The following is a 21,973-nucleotide window of genomic DNA, read 5'->3' as shown; positions in this document are numbered from 1 at the left end:
AGCTAAGGACTGCTCACCTTATGGGTGTCAGTGCTCCACACTGGTTTTCTGCCAATTTTTCATCACACTAATAGTAAATATTCAATATTAGTGTAGTTAGAAAATAGAGCACTGAGCAGAAATGAGACCTCCAGAGGAAGATGATTTAGGTAAACAATGTTTGAATGTATGCCTGTGGGTGAGAATGCATTTGCGTGCGAGAGAGCATGCATTTTTGTGCATGTGTAGGGGGAAAGAGAGTCACTGAAAGGTAATGAGTGAGAGTCAACCACAGGTAGTGAGTGAGAATGAGGGAGACTGAGTGTCAGTAATTCAGAGGGAGTGAGAATGAGTGAGAGTAAGAATTACTCAAGTGAGTAAGAGTAGCTGAGTGATAAGGAATGAGTGAGTGAGAGTAAATGACAGAGTGTAGCAGTGAATGAGAGAATAATAAATAGTAAGAGAGTATGCAAATAAGTGAGCTTGAAGACAAGTGAGTGTAAGTATAATTAAGTCAGCAAGAATGAGTGAGGGTGAAAGAGTGAGTGAGAATGTAAATGCAAGTGGAGAAGAGAGGATGTAGCCTTACGGCTACAGCAGTCTACCTCGAAGCTGGGGAACCGGGTTCGAGTCTCGGCAAAGATGCTCAACATCCTGCGATTCTGGGCGGACCACTTAATCTCCCTGTGCCGAACAAAAACGAATGAGTCCATTTGTATTGAAATTAGTGCTCATGTAAAGCGCTCTGATGCCCGATTTCTTGGGTCTAGTTCACGCTATATAAAACTCTACAAAAAAAAGTGAATGTGAGTGACTGAATATAAGTGAGGGTGAGGGAGAAAGTGGTCTTATGCTGGCAAGTCTGTTGTTGGCTCTAGTATGCTGAAGGTAATTCTTGATTTAAAGAGTGCACGTGGCAAAATACTGCAAATGGCATACAGAAGGTAAATGATAGCTTGACACGCACCTCTGAAAAATAGTTGTCACTGCATACTGGAGGTAATTCTAGTACAATGGGCACCCTTAGTAAAATATTGATACTTGCATACCGGAAACAATTCTTGCCATACATGATACTCATAGAAAATGCTGGCACTGGCATAATTGAGGACATTTTTGGTATGGAGCATTTAAGGCAAAATGGTGGTGCTACCTCATTGGAGGGAAATTTTGGCATAGAGCAGGAAACCCCTGGCTTAGTGTAGGGGGCAGCCATGACAAAATACTGTCTCTGACAGACTAGAGGTAATTTTGAAATAAGGGTAACACCAGGTATATCTAAAGCATTAATGGCAAACTTCTGACATTGACATATTGTATAACATTTTTGGCATAAGGGGGCACCAATGAAGAAATGCTTGCCCTGTCACAATGGAGGTCATTTTTGATGTATCAGGGCACCCACAGCACATTTTGAAAACAATGGGGTCAACTCCTCTCTAGCCTCCGGTGTCATTGGCTTTGTACACTATAAAAGTACCTGGATATGAATGAGTGTCCGTTCAGAGCAAATGTACACATTTGAAAGAGATGTGTCTTGCTACAATTCAGGTTAAGTATAGAGTCCCATCCAGGGGCGGCTCTTCCATGCGGGCGGAGGAGCGTCGCCCCACTGCTTTCTTGCAGTGCGAAAAGCAGACACATAAAATGGTATTATAAATACCATTTTATGTGTCTGCTTCTCGCAGTGCCAGAAAGCAGAAGGGTTTGGTTGGGGTGTAGGCGGTCCTGCTCTAGGGCAGGGGAGGAGTGGCTTGGCCACTCTGAGGGCGCTGACTGTTTGGCCGGCCCCAGATTGGCTTAGGGGAGGGGAGGGGAGGGGAGGGAGACTGCCTGCTTCCTGTGAGGAGCAGAGACGACACAGGACCGGGCCGGCAAAGCTAAGTGAACTTTTTTTTTTTAAAGTTACCCTCCCCCCCACGCGACCACCTCCCCCCGTGACCGCACCCCCCACCCGCGAGTTATGCCAGCCGCGACTGGTTCCACCTATCACGTCATGACTTTTACGTGCTGTTGCAATTGCTTGCTCATTACCTATGCCACCTGCTGAGATATGTTGTGTCTCTTCTTTGTAACTAGACTGTTCCTCAGACCACTTGTTTTTTGTTTCTGTTTTATCCTTCGTTGGTAACTGATTACTGCGTATATGTGCCATTTAAGTATAGCGTCCCACAACTATCAAAGATCATATCAGCACACTGATATAGGTGATATCTAAAATGGACATTTTTCTCTGTTGCGTTTTAAAAATGCAGTTAAAAAGAAGGTATGATGGCCTCATGCTTAAGGTCATGAGACACCAACTGCTGGGAACAATCATAGTTAAAGATTATGTAATCTCACTTCTTGTGATGCCATTAAGGTCAAAGGGTTTGTGACGCTACATGATATTTTGGTAATTTAATGACCATAGCAGCACTCTAAGGATGAAGAAACTTGGGAGTGCCCTTTGATTCAGTCGTATCCTTCTACACTGGCTCCAAGTTAAAGGATTCATTCACGTAAGATGCTAACAGTTAAATCTACTGCAGGAACACTGTGCAGTACTCGTGTCCGCACAGCAATAGACATACCTGAGGGCCCGATCCTCAAATTTACTGCAATATTATGTACGAGGAAATGTTTTCAATAAGTTCCAACGAGAACAAAGAGCTTTACAAAAATACAATAATGTGGACCTAGATTGGTATTTTTATCTTTCTGCCATTGGTCGTTATACTTAAAGAGGTTGAGTGCAGTTACTGTCTGGCTTTCAAACATCATTTTTGACACCCTGACTTTATTTGAAGATACAGTGCTACTTTTTTTCATTTAAGAAACACAATGTTTCAAAGCCAATTGTGGAAAATAGCTCCAAATTCAGAGTGATAAGAAAAAAGCATATACAAAATGTACTATTAGTAAAAAATTGTTAAGGATAATAAATATATAAAAAGTGAAGAAAATGGCAAAATATGATAACCTCGATACAGCAGATAGGATGTAACGAGGAACTTTTAATTCTAATGAGGTCATTTATACTTAGGAGTACACAGCAGATGCAAAATCAGCTTCTAATCAACGTGCGCCAGAGCGCCGGGTTATTTACTCCCATTCTATAACTAGCTGTGCAATAACGTGGAATAACACAGGCGGAAGGTATGTGCTTGCTTTACAACTGCCGGTGCCATGGTTTGCTCATCTAATCAGTGGGAGCTAGTATAAGGGCACAGTGGTGGGGGGGGGGGGGGAGGGGGACAATGACGGACGACCCAAAAAAGAAAAGAAGACCACTTACCTGCCGCTTGCCGGATAGCTGACTCCGTGCTCTTCTGCTGCACTGCACAGGCTCCCAGACTCCCCTGCAGCCAACCTTGACGCTGCTCTCATGCATGAGAGCAGCGTCAGAACTGGCCTGAGCGCCCTCAATTTGCGCTCCCAGGGAGACTGGGAACCTGTGCCTGCTCTCTCCAACCCGGCAACGCAGCTCGGGTTGGAGACAGCCGGCCGGAGACAGCTGGCCAAACGGTCATGCGCACTAATCACAGTGCCCAACACTCCCCCCTCCAGCATGTCATTGGCCCCACCCCAAGAGTTGTTCGTGTTAAAAATAAGATAATAATAAAGCGGTCTTATTATCGTTTTATTTTTGAGTTTTGCAGCTGCTGGTGGGGTGGGGGCAGAGGAGGACGCTCCTCCGCCAGAGCGGAGGAGCCGCCGCCGCATATAATTACCATCAGTGCAGACCTGGTGGTTCTTGCATGCACAAAGACAAAAGTGAGTGTCATTTGCCCTCAATTCCCGAGAGGCACTTGCATAAAACTGCAGGAATGTTACACAAGTATCTAGGTTTAATGTCTAACTGTGCAAATTGCTTTTAAGAGCTAAATTCAGTAAATTAGTCAATCAGTGGGATCTCAGAATCAGAAGTTTTACCCCTGCAGATGTAAATTTGGGAGTAAAATGCTCAGGGGATGTTGCTTTTCAAATGTCAAACTTCAGCAGAAAGTGAAACCGTGAACGATGAGGCAGGCCCTTGAGACGCTTCATCGATTCGAGCCAAACCATTCTTGAGCAGCACGGCGTTCTCTACAATTACAGATGACTCACATGCAAGACGGTCTTTCTGCCACTCCCTCTGCCTGGTCATAGTCAGCACTCTTAGAAGAGCAGTGGCAGACCTGAGCTATGCCAGCCAGGCGTGAAACACAGCCAGGAACTTCAGGACGTGTCACTATTGCATCATCTTCTCCTGAAACTTGTAGTAAGGAGAAAGAAAATGTTATGCCTTTCCGCACACGCTCCCCGACTCGGACATTAATGTCCCTGTTCAAACAGAAAATGGCAGCAGGTCAATTTCGATTTCCGGTGCCCTGGAGAAGACTGGCTGCCAGGGCTGGGCTGTGCATGTACTTGAACCCATAATATGGAGTTTCTTGATTGGTGATGATTGGAGTGCGGAATGAACGATACATGACAGCATGATTCAGAAGTGAATGTAGTAACTTCTTTTTTTATGCAGCACTTAACATTAGTGTTTCCTTTTCGAAACACAGCCATTAACAGATGTAGCTATTACCCAGTTTCATAGTGCAAAGCATAAGGGATCAATGGACCTGGAGGCAGGTAGATTACTGGTTACTAAGGGCCAGGAAGAAAAATAAATCATCACGGAATGAGACTCGGGTTCTAATGAACTGTTGCCATTTGCAAACCAGTGATGTGCACACAAACTGGTCTACAAATAGCATGCAATCTGCAGTGCAACTGTGTACTAATAGGTCACGTAGTACATTGTCCATTCGCAGAGTGTTGCAAAATGACCTGCCTTATTAATTATAATGAGGCAGGTTGCAATTTGCGACACCTTGTAATTGGGCGTGAGTGCAAGTATGGAGGACTGTAAGGAGTAGTAGACCTGCGTTCCTGCATTTGCTTTTTTTCAAATGGATTTTTTTTTTAAGTAGCCAGTGTCCAATAAAGAGACAGGCGCTGCTTCTAAAACTCCAATAATTGCCATTTGGGAAGACATCGGAGGAGATATTCTTTCAACCTCTGCCTGTTACACCCTGAGGTCGCCCGATATGTTTCCTAAATGAGAAGCTGTCCCACTCAGGAGTTGGTAACTGATCAATGGTTTGCGTACTGCAAATGGGGTCACAGTGCATAGATTCATCCGTTTCTAAATTGAAAATAGGAGGGTGACCCCTTTTCACAGCCCTTCAATCTGTAATTCACAAAGGGTCACAAAAGCCTTTTTATATGAGTCAGAAAGAATTTTCCAACTCAAAAGAGGGCTCTTGAGCATTGTAAAAAGCCTTTTGCGGTAGTAAACGCTGTACATTTTGTACATCACAGACACCTGGACGTGTCTAAGAACACCACTTTGAAGACTGTACAGGACAAAACTGCAGTCACCGGCGGGATCTGCGTCAATAAGTTTCACATTATGTAACTAAGCGTTAATGCCTATCCTGCAGACAATAATGGCTGTTAATTATCCTCCCCATATTTATGAGCCAGAGCCTTAGGCGAGGGCCCATATTGAGAAAAGGATAATTAGCAGGCATTATTAACTTTCATATATAGGTAAGAAGACCCTCCAAATCTCCTGAGTGGTGAATTCGACTCACCCTCAGTCTAAAGTCTGGCACTCCTCTAAAGTAGGTCTGGGTGTAATTCAACTCAGGCAGGATGGGCTGGTGACGTGGTTGACTGAGTTGGCATACTCATACTTGTCAATGGGCTGGATCGGTCTAGAGCATGAAAGGTCTATAGTGACATTTTCACCACCCAAAGCTGAAAAGCTATTTAATGGACATCTTGAAACATGGCAAACCTTTGCAGGTAGTTCACCACCCTGCCCTGGGCAGGGGTAGGTGGCACTGGGATCGAGCCTCCTATGGGGGTATTATAGAAGCTATTCAGCTTACAGGAGTCCAAGACTCCTCCCTGGTCTGACGCTGCCCTGGCCTGGGTTGGGGAGGTGGCAGTGACAAGTGCCTTGAGCTCTGGTCTGCTTGGACTGGGCCAACCAGGCGAAAGCTATGGCTTCACCTGCTTCTCACAGGGGATTACGGGAGTTGTTCAGCCCGCAGGAGCCCAGCCTCCTCCATGGTTTGATGCCATCCTGCCCCGGGATCTGTCTGTGGCTGAGCCTTCATGTTGGGTCCCATCTCTGCTCCACACCCCAAAGAGGTCCTTCATACATATTCTGCAGCCACCTTGCCCTGGCTAGGGACGGTCACTCCAGTCCATCCGCAAAGGGTGCCCCGGGTCAGGACCTTTCACATCCCTGGTGCCGGAGCTAAAGAAGTTTATGCCATCAGTTAAGCTCCACCCTCTCACTTTGGGCCGGACTATAAAGCCATTTTTCTCAACTATCAAGGCCCAACAAAGAGGGGGCTTACATGACTCAGGGAACATACAAGTCAGAGTTAGCAGCGCCGGCTGGCACACTGGTCATCTGGTCAGCCAGCCCAGCGACTAGATGGCTTATGATGACCTGGTGACCAGAGTGCCCAGGCAGCAGCCGACTATGAGGCCAGAGCTCAGGTGGCTCCTTCCTTGAGCCACCGATCAGCTTCATACCTCCAGACCACTCTGCTGGTGCCGGCTCCAGTCATCTGGTCACCCTGCTGTCCTGCAAGGGATCATGCCCCCATTCGGGCACCGGCACAGCAGGAGGGGGAGGCCCCCATACCGCACTGCACATGGTGGAGTCAACCATAGACTCACACGTACAAAAACAGGTACAAATGTTTTGTTCAGAGGAAGACTTTTAACAGATCTCAGCATGGTAACTACAATGCTACTCACGAAACACTAACTCATAATCAGGTCACCTGGAAATGATTTAGCACCAGGCACCCAACAGAAAGCGGGTCTATGCACCAGTCAAGAGGCCGGCTATCCCAGGACTACCGAGACTCCGTAATACTGCAGTATCATTACGGTTTATGGGGAATTATGATTTAGAGTCTTCAGTCATGATCACACATATGGTAGCTTTGTCCCATTGGCTCCTCAGCCAAGCAAATACACCCTATGACTGAACCTGAGTGTCCACTTGTATTGAGCAGGATTACTACTGCAACAACACATCAGTCTCACGATGGTCTAAAACCAGCTCACGTTTCCATTTAGTGGTTGAGCATTCCAACGGTTGGAGAATTCTGCGTCACAATGATAGGAAGAGTTGACATCAAAGGATCAAAACCCGACGTTGCTATGAACACTTGGCCACCAAAAGCCAGTTACCCCTGTGGTAAATTTTCCAAAACCTCTTACTTGAAACTCAAAAAGTCAGGAGGATCGAGAGGCATCGCTTTTACTGTATCTATTCATACTGAAAATTAAGTTCAAGCAAGCTTTTGCCCTTCTGCTCCGTCTGAGGTTTCTGTACTCCCTAAGCTCACCTGCATTATCATTTGACAGGTGTACTGCACTAGTCAAACTCCCCACTATCCCCATAAAGCGTCATACCCGGCAGGCACCGGGCACTCACCCCCGCCTCACCAAGTTAGGTGAAAAAATGATAAGAGTAGTGGTATTTCACCTGTGGCCTAAAGGCCTCTCACTTAAACTACAACTTTCATATCTCTTCACAGAGTCAAGTTCAATGGGGCTTTTCCCCAGCTGATTCTGTCAAGTCTGGGGTGTTGTTTCGCTAGATAGTAGGTATGGACAGTGGGAATCTCATTAATCAATTGATGTGCATCACAAATTTGATGATGAGGCATTTGGCTATTCCTGCACCACCACGTGGTGGCCCAGTCTGGATTATTATTGCTGCCCATCAGTGTCAAATTGGTCCTGCTTCCAACAACACAACATTTGTTCCGAAGTACAGCTACACTTAAAGATGTCCTCACAGGAACTGGAATCACAGACCAAATGGAGACAGTACACCCTCCAGGACTACTCTAACAATATAAAATTGTATATGAATTGTCCAATGAAAATTGAGTATGATTAGTATGGCAATAATGATCATTATGTGATGCACAGATTATGTGTAAGCATATTACTAGAAATCTATGCTGAATTCAACCACACATCAATTATCATTATTTACACATGTGTATCTCGATTCACACACACAACTATTATAATACTAAGGCAAGTGAATACAATTTCTAATTCTAAAACTATTGTTCAATTCTTAACATGTTAACTGTGATAAACTTTAAAGTTAAACTCTAAATGTGTCAATTATAATAAGTAAATGTCAAACTGATAAATATTCTTAAAACATTATATTAATAAAGATGAAATATGTGTAGTGCAAGACAGTGTATATTTGAGTGTAAGGTACAACAGTTAATTGTCCATGAATACCTGGCACATTTTAAGAGTGTCCATTAAAGTAGCCAGGCAAACATTTTTCTTAAATAGGAAAGACATTTGAAGTCCACGATCAGCTAAACAACATCATTACACTGAAGCCAAATAACCAGTCATCCTACAATGAAATCATTAAATCTCACAATGGAACAGTTTGTGAGGTTTTTGATTTCCTGCGATAGATCCTGATAGTATTTAACTTTAATTTTAGATGCTAGTTCGAGGGAATTTTGTAAGTTTTCGTATCAAATTGAGACATCAATCACTACAGCAGTATCATCTTTGATGAACACTACATCCGGTTTTCTTTGTTTACCTTGACTATTAAGAGAATCCTAGTTACTCTCATAGTTTGCCCATACTTTATTGAATTTCTTCACTTAGACATTCAGAGCACTGGGTAGAAATCACATCACGTCAACACCCATCTCAGGCCTTCGCGATTCTTGTTTTAATTCAACAGTTGAATTCCTGTGGTATGCACTAGTTTTACATCACCTGCTAGGCACCGGCCAAGGCAGAACACCAGCTCGGTGAACGGGCATAGAGAGGGGCAATCACTGCAGCTAGTGTGATCCCCAGAAGAGGCCTGGCTCACATCCAGAGTTGCTTCCGCCCCATATGGCGAGGCCTCACCCAGCCACGGTGTAGGTCCAGCCCCATTACGTGCCCCAGCATGACCAACCCAGCTGTTAGATCCTGAAGTTACATAATTGATTGCTGACCTCCCTTGCCTACATTGTTCCAACATGCCGTATGCTGACCCTTGTTCAATATGCCACCATGCCAGATGCTGATCAGAGACCTACTGTGGATATAGCTATGGCCCGGTGCAAGATTTACACCACCTTCCCTGGATTTTCAAGGACCAGTGAGAGCTCACCAGAAGCAGCCAGGTCTGCAATGCTTTCTATTCCTCAGGTCCCCGTTTTGGGGGTGAATGCATTTCAGGGCACCCTGCCATTCACAAAGAAAAGAGAACTCTCCCCGAGTTTCCCCCAGCTTCTCCAGGATCATTTCTGTTACCGCTCTTAACCTGAAGTTTGGTTCACCCAGCAGCACCAGTTCAGCTTACCAAAAGTGGCCCATTAGGCACTCACATTCGATACCCAGATCTTCCACAGCAAGCTGGGCTTCTTATCCATTTGAAGTTTAGGAAAAGGTTAAGGTTGTTTCGGACCCAAGACCTCCAACCATTCGCTTTACCAGATAAAACAGAGTTTTCCAAGTCACACCTGTTTACTTCTCAACGGTTTCACACCCTGTTGTACTCTATTTTCAAAGTTCTTTTAAGCTTTACTTAATGGAACTTTTTTCACACCTGTATTTAGCCTTAAATGGAGTTTGCCATCTGCTTTGGGCTGCATTCACAAGCAACCTGACTCCGAGAGGGCCTGATCCCGCCACGTCGGGCCATTACCCACATAACACTGTCCGTTGGGTGAGCTTCGATCAGGACCTGAGCCCCCTGAGCGACACTGGGGAGGCACTCTTCAGTATGCCACATTTTCTGCACCCGTCACTGGGCAAGGATTCAGTGATGGGTACTTCCCTCTTCACTTGCCATTACTAAGGGTATCCTGGATAGTATTTTTTCCTCAGTTTGGTAAGATGCTTAAATTCAGTGGTTCGCCATGTCTGAACCTAGGTCATAGTTGATTTCCGAAGCGTGGGCGAGCCAGACCAATTCCATTTGAGCCAGAAAGGGGGTGACCCTCTCTCACATGGCAAGGGCCACGGCAGCACACTCCCAGATCAGAGACCAAATCCTGCAGAGGCCAGCATGGATTCAAGAACCTGAAGGCAGGCATGGGACCTTACCCGGCTCCATCTGCAGCAATGGCCACTTCAAACGATGCACTGGGGCAGCTGTGGGACACCATGCACAGCTCACAGCCAGGCACCATCCACCCCACCAAGGCTTGAAAGGCAAGGCGCACTAGCAGCATACCTCCGCAGTGGGACTGAGGTGGGGAGGCCCACTGAGATGAGCGATCGGGGTCTGACCTAGGCAGTAGGAAGCGAGCAGAGCCCCCTACCGCAGCTCTCTAACTGCACCCTGGAAGAGCCTCATGGCGATTGACATTCAGGCGACCCTTAAACAGGTGTAGAATGGGAGGAACCCTGGGCGGCAAGGTGCATTCGAGGTGTTGATGATCAATGGGTCCTGCAATTTACATTAATCCACGCAGATAGCAGCATTCTTCATCATTGCACATGTTGAGTGAAGCACTGCCAAGAGTTAAAGGCAACTTTTACAACATTTGCCCACCTGCGGGTGCAAGAGAGGCAGGAGGAAGTTAGCACCAACAATCCACCGCCCGCACAGTGAGACAGCCACGCGTCCAGTCACGCTTCCTCTCTGGAAGTCGACCTTGACGATTTTTAAAAGTGTTTCTAGGTGCTCCATGCTTTGTAGGTGCTCTTGCATCGTGCTCCTTCCAAAGGGCATGTGGCGTCACCCACCATGGACCCTCACATGTCGGTCAGGTCCTCCCAGGTGGAGGAGCTCTCCCTGTTCCCAGTCCTCACCCTAGCACCCAGCAGCCAAGGCCCGCTCTGTCGGCCATGACTCACAAGGGACGGGTCGGGCCCTGTGCCTTGTGTTCCATTTGTGAGACACTCGAGGGCTCATGCCGTCACTGTCAGTTGCAGAAGCTGCTCTAGTGTTAATTATCTTTTCACCAATTTTGACCCATGGAAACCTTGTTACGACTTTTACTGTCCACTATTTTCACTTTCAAACGTTAGTAGCGATGGATGGTGTGTACAACGGCAGGGACTTAATCAATGCTAGCTTATGACTGGCACTTACTAGGAATTCCTCCTTCATGGAAAATAATTGCAATCCCCAATCTCTACCATGAACGGGGTGTATCAAGTTACCTGCACCTGTCAGCAAATGGTAAAGGTACTCTGATCTATTCAGTGTAACACATGTGCAGTCCTGGACATCTAAGGGCATGATAGGCTTGTTATTTCTTGATCTCATATGGCTGAATACCACTTGCCCCTCAAAGAAGTTGAATGCCAATCACTGGGGGTCACTTAGCACTGAGGAATCTCATTCGTTATCAGAATTAACAAGAAAAATCACTCCACCACCACCCACAAAATCGAGAAAGAGCTATCAATCTGTTAATCCTTTCTAGTATCTGATCATCTTCGAACTTCCGACTATCATTCTTGATTAATGGAAACTTTCTTGGGAAACGCTTTTGCTTTGGTTCGTCTTGCACCGGTCGAAGAATTTCACCTCTAACAGCACAATGTGAACACCCCTGGCTGTCTCTTAATCATAGCTCCAGTTCCGAAAATCAACAAAGTAGAACTAGAGTCCCATTCCACTACTCCTAGTTGAAGTTTCAGGTGACCGGCTGCTTTGACCACTCTAATCTTCTAATCTTTTCAAAGCAGCTGCTTCAGACCCCCAGGACACTCAGTCAAGAGCATGAACGGGGCACCAAGAGGCAAGGGCTGGGACAGGGGGTAGCTCGCCTCATGGAGGAACACCAGCTCGATTCCAAGATCCAACTTCAAGCTTTGTGACTGCAGCAACTTTATTATAACCTATAGGAGGTGGAATTACTGAAACTGCCGGCACTAGACTTATCCCCCAATGGATCCTTGTCAAAGAATTTAAAGTGTACTCATTCCAATTACAGGGTCTAAAAAGACCTGTATTGTTATTTTCATCACTACTTTCTCGAGTCGGTAGTGGTACGTTTGCATGCCTGCTGCCTTCTTTGGATGTGGTAGCCATTTCTCAGACATCCTCGCAGGAATCGAACCCTGATTCCCCTTTACCCATGGTCACCATGGTAGGCACAGAAAGAACTAAGTTGATAGGACAGACATACGTATGAATTGCCGCTGTCTCTGGGATATGCGTTCAGCCCGAGATTATCTAGAGTCACTAAAGAAGCCAGGCGAGGCCAAACTGGTCTTGGCCTGATAAATGCATGCACCTGGTCAGGTCAGCGCTCGTCAGCATGCATTAGTTCTAGTATTACCACTTTTATCCACATAACAGAAGGAGTGATCAAATATACCATGACTAATTTAATGAGCCATTTGCAGTTTTATTGTACCAGCCGCTTACACATGCATGGCCTAAACTTTGAGTCAAGCATATTCTACTAGCATGATCAACCAGATAACCACACCTGCTGGATGGGAGAAGGAACCGCATGCCTGTCCTGGCCAAATCATTACACCCCTCAGGAGCCTGCACCCCTAGGGTACCTGCTTTAGGAGTCCTTCTTGCCTGCTTGGGGTTGGTGGGAAAGAGCAGTCACACAGGCACCGGCAGGCCCAGTCTGCACTATGACAACAGAAGGGAGAAGTGGGCCAAGGCACAGCCTGAGCAAGATACAGGGGTTCTGTGTCCTGGGAAGCTAGGGCCACTCACAGAATGGTCATTCTAAGCTACTGTGGAAATGCACTGGGTGAAGAAGGTCAAGCGGTCAAGAGAGAGAAGCGTGGGGCCCAGACCAATATGCAGAATCTGGTTCTGGCGCTGCCCAACCACATCCACTCTTGTCAGACCTCTTCTCAAGCTGCCAGGGTGCTTCGCCTTTGCTCTGCTGAGTCGCCTCCACTAAAGGCGGACAGTCCAGGTGGGATGGAAGCTCTTTACTTGAAACAACAGCTGAGGCTGGCCAAGCAGTCCATCCCTAAATGAACCAAGTATGCCCAATCTGCCAGATATTAATGTTTGCTTGTATTTAGCTTTCAGGAATTCCCAATTACCTATCAAAGCATACAGAGTTCGTTATACAAAGATATTGCTACGGAATATTTATTCGGAATTGCAGTTATGTTTAGTATTCCATTGACAAATTACTGAAGACATTTATTTATCTTGTAGTGATCCACTACAGCCTGCAGATCTCCTTGACCCCAAACGTGATGAGGCAGAGTGGGAGTCCTGTGTCTCTATTTTCACTCTTATCCCATTCCCTGCTTCTAGCTCCAGCTCTCCTAATAAAGCTTATGTGGTCATTGGTGGGGACAGTGAGAGACAGAAAAGGACATCACTTCCATTGGATCCTGCGCAACACACTAGTGCAAATTGACAGATTTGCAATGTATATTTACTGTGGTTTTTTACTCTTTATTGAATATTTAAATCTAAGCCTTATAACACATCCAGGATTGTATTTATTTGGTACCACCAAGAGCAAACACATAACTGTTAGTAATATTAACTAAATGTGTTTGGTGTCACCAGTGAATACACACGTGTACAAATATAAATGAATCTTACTGTGCCTAGACATTGATTTGATCCATTCACCTTTGCTTCTGATCTCAAAGAAACACTCCTTTGGTCTTATATATGTATGGATTATTGTATTTATATCTTTATATCACTGTGTATTCTCTAAATGCCTTTGCTTTTGTTGGCCACATAATTGTAGCTATGTTACCTACAGTATGCACTTAAGTGTATCTGCGAACAGTCCTGCTTGCTTCCCAACACAAAATGATAGATTACTGTACAGATGTTTTTGCGAATGGGGGATGAGCTTCCAAAATGGCCACCAGCAGAGCCAGCTACATTCTAGATCTTGACTGTGGGGGTCAGACGGTAAGCCAAACAGCACGAAGTATAGCAACAGATGCCTCCTCTTTACCATCAAGCGCTGCAGTGGAATGCAAGATGTGTTTCAACATGTCCCTCATCATCTAACCAGCCTGCTCTTGTTCATTCACAGCCAGATTAGATCAGCTTCAAGTATTCTAGTTCTCTGCTATGAGTAGTCCACACTTTCCCTTTTCTGAGTAGTTCAGTGTGGACTTACAACTGCACGACTTTGCAACATAACAAATTTACAACGTCAGATCCAACCGCAGCACAGAAACAGCCCTTATAGCAGCAATGGATTAACTTCTGACGATCCTCGACAGTGGGAAAAATGAGCTCTCATCCTCCTAAACGTATCAGCAGCCTTCAATGCCATTCCCTTCCAATAAAACCACAAAGTAGGCATCCAGGGACTCTCCCTCTAATGGAACTGCTACTTCCACGCCGGACGAGCCCAAACCATTTACATGCCCCCCATGCCTCTGAAGCACAAGATACTATTTGTGGAGTCCTGCTGAGCTCTTCACTCAGCCCAATGCTCCTCAACACTGGCATGTCCCAGCCAGCAAACGTCATACGAGCATACGACATAAACATCCAAACTTACGCCGGTGACACACAACTGATACTATCTCTCTCGGACTAAGCACCCAACACCAGAAACAAGTTCACCACATGCATGACAGGTGAAGCCACCTGGATGAAATCCAATTGCCTCAAATTGAACTCGGACAAGACCTAAGCGGTAGTCTTTGGGAAGAACACCTCGCCATGGTATTCCACCTGGTGGCCCACAGACCTTGGACCCGCCCCCACGGCCTGCTCAGAAGGGATAAACCTCAGAATCATCTAAGACAACACACTGGACATGACCTTACAAGTCAATTCAGTGGTCTTGGCCTGCTTCAACACACTTAGGAAGCTTAAGAAAATCTTCAAGTTACTACCAGACAATACTTGGAAAAGGATCACCCAAGCACTCGCCACGAGCGGACTAGCCTATGGAAACACCCTGTACGCAATGATTACCAACCAACTCACAAGAAGACTGCAGATTGTCTAATCGTAAAAGCTATACTAGTCCTTAACCTCCCACGCCGGGCCCACATCACACTTCACCTTAGGGAACCGCACTGTCTCCCGATACACAACTGCACACACTTTAAAGTCCTCACCAACATCTACAAAGCTCTCAACAACTGTAGCCCTGCCTACCTGAACAGCCACATTCCCTTTCACCAACCTTCCAGACTTCTCGCTCTGCCGGCATCTCACTAGCACACACCCTACGCATACACAAAAGCAGAGCAGGTGGCTGCGTCTTCTCGACCCTTGCCCCTAAAGCTAAAAACAGCCTTCCGCAACACATCAGAGCCACCTCCTCTCTTATTTACATTAACAAGAAGCTAAAGACCTTGCTTTTAATGTAAGCCCCCAGGGCTGGCTTTTACACTTGCAACAAAGAGCCTGGATATCCTCAAGGGTGATTAGCGCACTAGAACAACACCCATAACAGAACATAACTTAATCCTTCCTACTCCTTTCACCATTGACGTTCTAGGAGGTCAATGTAGTTCATCATTCACCCATTCACATCACCAAATATTATAGTGACTGTTGACACCAATTGAATGAATAAAAGAAGTCTTTAATGTCCTGCATACAATCCACCAGAACAGAGAGCAGACATCAACTGGCATGGATGGAATACTATGGATCAAGTTATCCCATATTCCGTTACAACAGTAAGTAGCAGACCAACTCCGTCTCGTCCTCCTGCTTCCACACCCTCCGCCACCTACTAAGACCTTCAAATGGATCCCCCTCAAACACCGAAAGATCATCATTCACGCCCTGGTCACCAGCAGGCTCGACTACAGAAACGTACTCTATTCCGGAATAAACAAATACCTCACCCGCAAGCTACAGAACATCCAAAACGCCGCTGCAAGACTGGTCCTCAACCTGCCAAGACACTTGCACATCTCCCAGCACCTGCGCACACTCCACTGGCTCCCCATCGAAGCTAGAGTCACCTTCAAGATGCTAACCCACGCTCACAAGGCCTTCCACGACACCGGACCAGCATACCTGAACAGCTGACTCAAATTCCACGCACCCCAAAGGACCCTATGATCAGCCCAGCTCTCCTATGCTGTGGTCCCCCGCACCAGAAGGACCAGATCGGGAGGCCGCTCCTTCTCCTTCCGCGCGGCCAGAGCCTGGAACGACATCGCTCCCTATCTTTGCAAGAAACCTCAAAACCTGGCTCTTAGACAGACCCCCTCCTTGATGGACTGGAACCTGCGACCCCCCAGCTCCTTGAGACCCTTTCGGGTGAGTAGTCGTGCTTAACAAACACCTGATTGACTGATTGATTGATTAGCATAGTTAAGCTTCTGAATACATTACTCTATAGCCCATAACAAAAGGATTGTTGAAATTCTCTTTTAAAGGTGACAGACTATAAATCTGGATCACTCTACCCAGCACTCAGTACTATTGTGTTGGGTACGTAAAGGAACCATGAAATAAGTTGTTTGTGATAAATAGAGGTGTGTCACCAACCTACATAATGCATATGTACATGAACACTTAATATCTAATCCCTTCAACTTCAGGATCAAGGTGTATTGTGTCGGGCATGGTTCAAGTGGCACTGAAACAGCAACATGTTTCGGAACTTAATGCACTTTCATGTCAAATGTGCTTTCCTGCAAGAGAGAAAATCTACACACATTATAAATAAACGTTAAAGGGACTGGAATTCACAGAACTGTGGGGTGAAAATATTTTAATAATGTGTTTGAATTCACAGGGCAAGTTCATATGCCTGTAGACAAATAGAGCTAGTTTAATGTCTTACATTTCTTTTTCGTACGTAATTCTAACAATCCCCACCTTCAAATGTTTAATCTCAAATAACCTGCCCACCTTTTTCGCAAATAAAAATACGGACAATTGAAAAATATATTTATCATCGTTCAACAACTTTACATTAAGGTATTAACCATACACTTTCACAAAACAGTCATACTTTGGTCTATGTTGGAAACGTTTGAAAAGTAGAAACTCAGAATATAGAAAGGCGCTACTACGATGCTATATTCGTGGCAGATTAGAGCTTTGCCAGTGGTCAATAATGACAAAAATAATATTAATTACTATCTGACCAAGTTTGAAGTGGGAGCTCTGAACTTAGAAAAAGGCCACTTTAAGACCTAAACAGCCTAATTTGAGTTTGTGCGATACATTGGGTTGGTTAATTGCACCTAATTATTTCTCCGGCATTAACAAAACAGAAATAAAGTAAATTCAGGACACTTCCATTTAAGTTACAAGTAGTTTTATTTAAGAGCACAGCTGAGCGCACACCTCGCCAGCTGACCAAACCATCAACTGACAAGAGTGGAACACTCTAGTACAAGTTAGAACATTCACAGGTATTCTGGGAGGCTGGGGAGGTGGGAACACAAAGGAAGGCCTAATGACCGCAGGTAGCCATGTTGAGAGAAGCACTAATATACCTCCTTTACAGAGAAAAAAGAAATCCAGAAACAAAACACAAAATGAAGCTTAATGTATGAAAGACAACAACAATAATCATTAAGACAGGTAGGAGGTCTACGACGTCTTGAACTTTTTAGTTTGCGAAGGCAAAGGAGCGTTTCGGGGTCAAGGGTGAAGTGAGGGACATCACCAAAACAACCGACAGGCATCACCACCGCCTGCTCCCCTAAGACTGACAAAAACAGGAAGAGACAGTCTACTTTCTCCAATCTGTTCTTGTCCAGCAAAAACAGGAAGAGACAGTTTACTTTCTTCAATCTGTCTCTGTCCACCACCGCTTTCCGCTCCAAGTTGGATGAACAGCTCAACAAATGCCTCCATGCTTTCGATTGCAAATATCTGGATTTAATGTTCTCGAAGAAATTGTTGAAGCCAGTTCTTTCTCTGTCCTAGTTTTGGACTATCTGTCCTTGTTCTGGGACCTTTGTCCACGTTGTGGGCTCTCTGTCGTGGTTCTCCATCGTGGTTCTGGGACCTTTGCCCCCTCTTGATACTGGTTCTGGAACCTTTGTCCCCTCCTGGTTCTGGGACCTTTGTCTCCGTTGTGGGCTCTCTGTCCCGGCTCTCCATTGTGGTTCTGGGACCTTTGCCCCCTCTTGGTACTGGTCCCGGGACCTTTGTCCCCTCTTGGTTCTGGGACCTTTGTCCCCGTAGTGGGCTTTCTGTTTGTTCCAGTTTTGACCCAGTCCAGGACTCTTCATCCTCGTTTTGGGCTCCTTGACCCGGTTCAAGGTCTGGGACGTTTGTCCTCATTTTAGGCTCTCAGTCCCGGTTCTGGTTCCTTTGGGACCTTTGTCCCCGTTCTGACTCGGTTCTGGACTCTCAGTCCTAGTTCTAGGACCTTTGTCCCCGTTTTGACCCGGTTCTGGGCTCTTTGTCACAGTTCTGTGGGCTCTCCGACCCGGTTCTAGTTGCGGGACCTTTGTCCCCATTTTGGGTTCTCTGTTGTGGTACACTGTGCCAGTCCTGGGCTCTTGGACACGGTTCAGAACTCTCTGTCCCTGATACTCTGTGCCAGTCCTGGGCTCTCTGTCTCTGTCCCTGATATTGGGGTCTTAGACCCAGATCTGGGAGTGCGTGGCAATGTAGTAACAACACAACATCTGACGGACTCTCCACTTTGATATGAATCTTCAACCTTTTACTTAACAGTTTTTAGTATTCCTCTCGTGCTGCCTTAATTTTGTTTTGACTTTCAAATGCAGATTCATACTGTGACTTTCCACACATAAAACACTTAAAATAAATTGTGTCTACAATTTTCTGCATTTACATTTTGTTCTATGACAAGAGTGGAACACTCTAGTACAAGTTAGAACACTCAGAGAAGCACCAGTTTACAACAAATAACATGCAAAAGTATTTTTATGACTGTTTTTGCCAACAATATTATCTCTCTCGCACAGTTTGCATATATAATTGTTTCCAGTTGGGCTTTAGAGGAAATTGCACAAAACAAAATGCAGATTCCACTCCGTGTCCTTCTCATATTCCCCTCGGCAGCAAAGGAAGAGGCTGTTGAGGACCTCAGGACCGAATATGATGCAATCAGTGGTCTGAGTGCATTATGTCACTTCCGCTACATTTTGCCAATTAACGTTGATTATTGGGAGGGTGTGGGAACAGATTCTATGGCAGGACCGGAGGCTCAAGTAATGCTTTTTGCATCTTTATTACTCCAAACAACTGCCAATAATAACATAGAAAAAACACAGATAATAACTACATTTCTCAAGAGGCTTTCAGTTAGGCTGCCTCATCCACAGTCCACCAATCATGTATAGTCCCCATATACAAACTAGAGACACCATTGTAGTGGGTTTGTATTTCTCTGTATTGTTTATGCTGTGTTCCTTTTTGTCTCGTGCTTGGAGTATGTGTGTTCGGGGGTTCGATCGGCTTCTGTTAGTTACAGATCAAACCTCTGAAGGTGCACTGCTCCTTGCCATGGCTGAAGCTTTATCCGAACAAACTTACCTTCAAGTTAAGAGGAGCGACTTCCCCGTGGTTATTTTTTCACTTATCTCATTTGGCGAGGATTGGGAACCAGCATCGGCCACCCGATCCACCAGAAGAACTCCACACAGTGGGGTCATCTCGCCAATTGCTGTCTGTCGTCTGCAATAAACTTCTCACCGACAGCCAGAACTTGCTTGTTTCTCCTGGTGCCAAGCAGGATCTGGTAGGACTCTTGTTGTCTTCATTTTCTGCAGTTTTTGCGGATTTCTGTTGGTCGGCCGTTCGCAGCTCGTGCTAGGTTCACGCGCTGATCTGCAGGTTCTGAGTGTGACACGCTCATGCTTGGCACATAACAGAACCTCGGTCACACGGTCCAACGTGCTCATGCTACGTAAGGACGTATGGTGGCCATCTTGGCTCAGGTTGCAACCCAAGTCTGACGGCAGATCGTGTTCAGCTGATTGCGCATCGTGGTGATGCGCACATCTTCATTTTTTCATTTATGCTCCAAAAAGTGTTTCAGCAGAACGCGCGCATCTCGGTGATGCGCACACCCTTCAGTCAGTAATATTTCATCAAGCAGCATATCTTCAGTACGTGCACCACGGTGATGCGCTCACCCATCTGATATTTGATAGTTACAGGCAAGCTGCGTGTTCGGTGACACGCACACCTCTGTCATTTCTACGGTCGCATATTACTGGAAAGGAGCTTCTACGTTGGCCTTTGAACCTTGCAATATTTGTTTTATTTTGGGTGTGGGGTAGTGGATTTAAAACTAAAATTAAAGTGCACTTTTGATCTTGAGGTTCAACCATGGCTACCCCACAACAAATCACACAGCCTCCTCCATTCCTTGGGAAACCGGGCAAGCCATGTATGCTCTGGTCAGAGTGGTTTCGTTTATTTGAAAATCACTCTGTGGCTATTGATGCCACAGAGTACTCTCCTGCCCGCAAATTTGCATTACTGTTTGGCAGTTTAGGCCAAGCAGCGCAACACATTTTTGACAGTTTGCCTCCAATCCCTTCTCCTCCGGGTCAATCTAGTGACAGGCACTGGAACATTTATTTAGAGGCAATCGCAAGACTTAAGAAACAGTTTTCTGAAGCACCCAATGAATGCTAGAATGGCACAAATTTTACATACGCAAACAGGGTGAAAAGGAAAAAGTGGAAGAATACATCTCAGCTTTAATGGTCCTGGCTACTGCTTGTGGGTTTGGGCCTTTATTGGACGATTTCATCATGGACCAATTAGTTTTTAATTGCGCTTCACACAAAATAAAAGAAAGGATCCTGAGCTGTAAAAATCCTCCTCTCATTGCTTAACCAGTAATTCACAAGGTCAGACCTGTACCCTTGAGTGCTAGAGAGGAGTTAAGACCTATGCTTGAGGGGTTGTGTTCTCAAGATATGGGTGGCCCCCATTGTCATTGCTCGCAAAAAGACTGGCGAGATTAGGCTATGTGCGGACTTGAGGGGCCTAAATAAGGACTGCCATCCCCCCCCAAAGTTCATGAACTTCTAGAAAATTTGGGGGGAGCTAAATGGTCCTCACTAATTGACCTAAAGTCTGCCTACCATCAGATTCCTTTGGTTAGGGAGTTTCAGGAACTGACACGTTTGTTATACTTTTCGGTGCTTATAAGTTCCTGAGGCTTCCCTTTGGCCTAGCATCTGCTGCTAGCGTTTTTTAGAGGATAATGGACACACTTTCTAAGGGCAAGCCTATTTGGATGATATCTTGATCTTCTCTAAAAGTTCGAAAGAGCATTATGATTTATTGAAGAAGGTGTTGTTGGCTCTTGGTGAACATAGCATGACTGTAAGGGCAGATAAATGTAAGTTTGGGGTGAGAGAGCTGGATTATCTTGGTCTAGCGAAGGTATCATGCCAAAATGTTCTGTTATCAGGGCTCTCAAAGAAGCTAAACCACTTTGTGATAAAGATACTCTCTGCTCTTTCCTGGGGCTTGCTGCGTATTAAGCTAGATTCGTTGGCAATGATGCTCAAGTCGTTGAGCCTCTACATGTCTTGCTCAAGAAAGGTCAGAAATTTTTGGTCACAAGACCTGGATGGAGTGTTTGCAAAGGTGAAAGATTTGATTGTTTCTGCTCAAGCATTGCATGCTTTTCGGGGTGATTGTCCTTCTTTGATTACAGTTGATGCAAGCATGAATGGTCTGGGAGATATTCTCAGTCAAAGAGTGAATGGCAAGGAGCAAACTCTGGCGTTTGCATCAAGATCGCTCAAACACTTTGAGCGAAATTATAGCACCATTGAACGTGAGTCGTTGGCTTGTGTTTGGCCGGCTCTAAAATTCAAAATGTATATTTGGGGTCGCACATTTGAAATCTTTACGGACCACAAGCCGCTGACTTTTATTTTCAGCAAAGTCATCAGTAATAACAGGTCGGCCAGGTTAACTAGATTAGTTTCAAAATTACAAGAGTACAACTTTGATATGAAACACATTAAGGTGGTAAAAATTTTGGAGCTGATTGCTTGTCAAGGATGTTGATGAAGAATGATGATGAAGAAGATTTCG

At 45.4% G+C, this 21,973-nt stretch overlaps 1 protein-coding gene and 3 pseudogenes across 2 annotated transcripts in view; all 4 read right to left on the bottom strand.

Moving 5' to 3' along the window:
• ASAP1 (ArfGAP with SH3 domain, ankyrin repeat and PH domain 1) overlaps positions 1–21,973 on the bottom strand; it is a 1,875,051-nt gene that overhangs the window by 1,622,431 nt on the left and 230,647 nt on the right. The gene's annotated exons all lie outside the window — the stretch shown is intronic.
• On the bottom strand, positions 6,713–9,956 carry LOC146830723 (28S ribosomal RNA; annotated as a pseudogene).
• On the bottom strand, positions 10,396–10,548 carry LOC146830722 (5.8S ribosomal RNA; annotated as a pseudogene).
• On the bottom strand, positions 10,975–12,463 carry LOC146830721 (18S ribosomal RNA; annotated as a pseudogene).

Source organism: Triturus cristatus, chromosome 5_1 (assembly GCF_964204655.1).
Source record: "Triturus cristatus chromosome 5_1, aTriCri1.1, whole genome shotgun sequence".
Lineage (NCBI taxonomy): Eukaryota > Metazoa > Chordata > Amphibia > Caudata > Salamandridae > Triturus > Triturus cristatus.
Note: the sequence above shows the minus strand (reverse complement) of the source record. Positions and strands in the feature narration are given on the sequence as shown.